This window comes from Schistocerca americana, chromosome 6 (assembly GCF_021461395.2).
Source record: "Schistocerca americana isolate TAMUIC-IGC-003095 chromosome 6, iqSchAmer2.1, whole genome shotgun sequence".
NCBI classification, from domain to species: Eukaryota; Metazoa; Arthropoda; class Insecta; order Orthoptera; family Acrididae; genus Schistocerca; species Schistocerca americana.
This window is the reverse complement of record NC_060124.1, coordinates 288,882,080-288,887,079: the sequence shown is the minus strand read 5'-3', so window position 1 is coordinate 288,887,079 and position 5,000 is coordinate 288,882,080. Positions and strand designations below refer to the sequence as shown.

Sequence of the window (5,000 nt, the reverse complement as noted above, 5' to 3'; positions counted from 1 at the left end):
TCCCTCCGAAGTTTCCCTCAGGATAGCTGGTGCTCGTACGAGTCTCATCCGGTAAAGCGAATGATTAGAGGCCTTGGGGCCGAAACGACCTCAACCTATTCTCAAACTTTAAATGGGTGAGATCTCCGGCTTGCTTGATATGCTGAAGCCGCGAGCAAACGACTCGGATCGGAGTGCCAAGTGGGCCACTTTTGGTAAGCAGAACTGGCGCTGTGGGATGAACCAAACGCCGAGTTAAGGCTCCCGAATCGACGCTCATGGGAAACCATGAAAGGCGTTGGTTGCTTAAGACAGCAGGACGGTGGCCATGGAAGTCGGAATCCGCTAAGGAGTGTGTAACAACTCACCTGCCGAAGCAACTAGCCCTGAAAATGGATGGCGCTGAAGCGTCGTGCCTATACTCGGCCGTCAGTCTGGCAGTCATGGCCGGTCCTTGCGGCCGGCCGCGAAGCCCTGACGAGTAGGAGGGTCGCGGCGGTGGGCGCAGAAGGGTCTGGGCGTGAGCCTGCCTGGAGCCGCCGTCGGTGCAGATCTTGGTGGTAGTAGCAAATACTCCAGCGAGGCCCTGGAGGGCTGACGCGGAGAAGGGTTTCGTATGAACAGCCGTTGCACACGAGTCAGTCGATCTTAAGCCCTAGGAGAAATCCGATGTTGATGGGGGCCGTCATAGCATGATGCACTTTGTGCTGGCCCCCGTTGGGCGAAAGGGAATCCGGTTCCTATTCCGGAACCCGGCAGCGGAACCGATACAAGTCGGGCCCCTCTTTTAGAGATGCTCGTCGGGGTAACCCAAAAGGACCCGGAGACGCCGTCGGGAGATCGGGGAAGAGTTTTCTTTTCTGCATGAGCGTTCGAGTTCCCTGGAATCCTCTAGCAGGGAGATAGGGTTTGGAACGCGAAGAGCACCGCAGTTGCGGCGGTGTCCCGATCTTCCCCTCGGACCTTGAAAATCCGGGAGAGGGCCACGTGGAGGTGTCGCGCCGGTTCGTACCCATATCCGCAGCAGGTCTCCAAGGTGAAGAGCCTCTAGTCGATAGAATAATGTAGGTAAGGGAAGTCGGCAAATTGGATCCGTAACTTCGGGATAAGGATTGGCTCTGAGGATCGGGGCGTGTCGGGCTTGGTCGGGAAGTGGGTCAGCGCTAACGTGCCGGGCCTGGGCGAGGTGAGTGCCGTAGGGGTGCCGGTAAGTGCGGGCGTTTAGCGCGGGCGTGGTCTGCTCTCGCCGTTGGTTGGCCTCGTGCTGGCCGGCGGTGCAGGATGCGCGCGCCTGCGCGGCGTTCGCGCCCCGGTGCTTCAACCTGCGTGCAGGATCCGAGCTCGGTCCCGTGCCTTGGCCTCCCACGGATCTTCCTTGCTGCGAGGCCGCGTCCGCCTTAGCGTGCTCCTCCGGGGGCGCGCGGGTGCGCGGATTCTCTTCGGCCGCCATTCAACGATCAACTCAGAACTGGCACGGACTGGGGGAATCCGACTGTCTAATTAAAACAAAGCATTGCGATGGCCCTAGCGGGTGTTGACGCAATGTGATTTCTGCCCAGTGCTCTGAATGTCAACGTGAAGAAATTCAAGCAAGCGCGGGTAAACGGCGGGAGTAACTATGACTCTCTTAATGTAGCCAAATGCCTCGTCATCTAATTAGTGACGCGCATGAATGGATTAACGAGATTCCCGCTGTCCCTATCTACTAGCTCCGGCTGTCTCATACTAAGGGCCTGCAAGGTGTGCAGGCTCTGGGTTGGTAATAGGCAGTGTGGGGAAGGATGCGTCTCAAACAGCCTCTCCTTCTCAAGTGCCCTTACCCGCCTTCTAGAGGTGGAGCTGTTAAGCCTTCGGGCGACTGAAGGGCAGGGGCACGACGGTGTGCTGAACAACTTGTACACCGGTTCTGACAGGTGCATTTGCTGTGGTGGGATCTTGCCCCAAGTCGGCGAAGGTCACTCGCCTTGTCTTGGGCTCCGAGGCATGCTCTGCCAAGCCGGGGCGTGGTGACATGTCCCCGGTTAGGTTAGATGGGTCCAGACCTCTGAACGTCTGGGGGACCGGCCCGGCACCTGAGTAGGACCGGGTCCTTGGCCTTTGGTGGGAACCTGGGCTAGTAAGGGGCGAAGGACGGAGAGTGAATCCGCTCTCCCGGAATGCGGGTGGCATTCGCCGATAAGGGAGCGGGTGAAAACTATAGTGGTGTGGCTGTTGAAGAGGACTAGTGCGCTGTACCCACGGCGTGCTAAACCTGGCAGCTCAGTTATTGACAGCTCTTGGTCAAGGGGCGGGACCGGTGAGCGAGCTGCATGTAGCCTCCCCCCATGCCAGAGAGGCCGGTCCGGGGCAAGAGACGGGCCTCCATCTTTCACTCTCTTTGAATACGATAATGGCGGAAAATCAAGAGAGTGGTAATGTGTTAGATGCTTCCGAATCGGAAATCGAGATGAATTTGACAGTTGCTGAGCGACACTCGAAATTTTTGAAATTGCTGGACTCGAGTGTCAAAAATGGAAAGATCAGCAATGGTGCGATAAACCAGATAAGAGACTTCATTGCTAATTGGGCAATTGTTCACTCCCAGTTAGAGGGGAGAATATCAGAATTAGAAAAAGAAAATAAAAGGATTAGAAGTCAGCCTACTCGGACGTATGCTGCGGTTGCCAAAGCCCCTGTGGCCAAGGCGCCAACAGCAAAAGAGAAAATTGAACAGAACATCAAAAAAGTGGCACCCACGGTTTTTATAAAACCTAAACCTGGCGAAGACATCAAAGCTGCTAAGACAGCTTTCGAAAAGTGTGTTGATCCAAAGAAAGATAAAATCAGGATCAACAGTGTCCGTACCTCTAAGAATGTGCTGATAGTCGAGACGGCCTCGCCAGAAGACAGCCAAAAGATCTTAGGTAATAAACAACTAAGCGAGAAAGTTAGGTGTGAACCTCCACGAAAGCGTCGTCCACTTATGAGTCTATATGATGTACCTACATTTATGTCAGCGGACAGCCTACTTGATGCGATATATACGCAAAATTTTGACGTCTCAATGACTAGAAACGAGTTTGATGAAGAGTTCAAGCTCCGTTTTAAAGTAGGGCCTCGAGGAAAGCTGACTGTACATCATGTTGTGGAGGTTTCACCGAACTTATGGAAAGTATTAACGCGGGCTGGCCGGCTGTACGTCGGCTACTCAGCACTGAACATTAAAGATTACCTGGCAGTACCACGTTGTACAAAATGCCAGGACATAAACCATACCAATAAGTATTGTACAGAACCGAATATAATATGTGCCCACTGTGGCCTGGCTGGACATATTAGGAAAGATTGTCCTAACATGGACAAAGCAGCAACATGTGTACCATGTAAGAAACGGGGCCGTAAGTGTGGTGGACCAAAAGATTGTCCAACCCACCGAATGTTCTTAGATAGGCTTATCCAAAGAACAGATTACGGCGAAATTTAAAGTGGTACAAGTCAATGCCATGCGCAGCCAGATGGTTGCACATGAGCTACGGAAGGTAGCGGAACAAGAAGGAATAGATATACTTCTGATACAAGAACCGAACTCCTGTGCGGGTCGAGTCCCTGGTTTTCCCGCAACAGCACAGGTGGTTTCCTCGGGTGGGAACCCCATGAGTGCAATTATAATATTGAACAAAACTATTAAAACTACGATATTAAATCAGTTCTGTACTGAGCATATTATAGTTGTACAACTTAATTTGCTGTCTTACAGCATGTACGTTGTAAACGTCTACTGCCAATTCAGACATGACATCAAGATTTATCTTGATCAGCTGAATTGGATACTAAGAGTTTTAGCTGGGCAGGCTATAATTGTAGCTCTTGATGCTAATGCTAAGTCCCCACTCTGGCACAGTGATGTACAGGACGGAAGGGGTGCGGAGCTTGTTGATTTGATAATGGAAACGCACATGCATGTGCTAAACTTGCCTGGGTACCCCCCGACCTACTCAGGGAGGGCGGGTGCAACATCAAATATTGATGTCACACTAGCAAGCGAGAGGGCAGCACCCCACGTCCATAACTGGCAAGTAAGAGAACATCTAACTGTCAGCGATCACAACTGTATTACATTTGAAATAGCGTCGACCATCGTGGATGTGCCAGGTGAGTGGGTGGAACGGTACAACTATGCTCGGACAGACTGGGACCGACTCGTGCAGGTGTTCAGTCCTCCTGAGTTCGGGGAGGACATAGGTAATATTGATGAAGCTGTGGAGGAGCTTGTGAGCTCCGTGCAAACAGCCATCACACTATCTGTACCTCGAATAGCGAGATACATCTGCAGGGAGTCCACCCCGTGGACCCCTGAATTGACTGTGCTTAAACGATCGGTCAGAAGGGCTCGAAGCAACTACCAAAGGAGCTTTGCCCAAGACGAACGACAATACCACCTGCGTATTTATCGTCGTCTGAAGCAGAGATACAAGGATCAGTTAGACATTACAAGGCGCCAATCCTGGGAAAGATTTGTGAACGATCAGCTGGGAACAGACCCTTGGGGAGTTCCCTACAAAATCGTTCGAGAAAAAATTAGATCGCCCATGATGCTGTCTACGCTGCGTGCTGGGGATGGTGACACGACCAAGAATTGGGAAGAAACAGCAAGATTGCTGTTGGACACATTACTTCCAGATGATATCGAGGACCAGGACTCGCACGAGCAGCGAGAAATACGTCAGGCTCTCTCGATCCCGTATCTTAACGATACAAACGTGCGCCCTTTCTCAGCAGAGGAGGTAGAAGCAACCATCTACACCTTTGCAAGGAAGAAGGCGCCGGGTCCTGACGGGATCCCTGTGGAGATCTTACAGGGACTCGCACACTTGGTCGCCCCGGCATTAAGTCGTATTTACAGCGTCTGTTTACAAAGGGGCTATTATCCACTACAGTGGAAAACTGCGGAAGTAGTAATTATCAGGAAAGGCCCGGATAAAGATCCAACGGTGCCGAAATCCTATCGGCCTATCTGTCTGCTGGATGTAATGGGCAAAGCA

The 5,000-nt window shown here is 52.2% G+C and overlaps 1 pseudogene; it reads left to right on the top strand.

Moving 5' to 3' along the window:
* Window positions 1-1,721, top strand: part of LOC124621143 — a 2,994-nt pseudogene extending 1,273 nt beyond the window's left edge.
* Window positions 1,722-5,000: the final 3,279 nt, after the last annotated feature.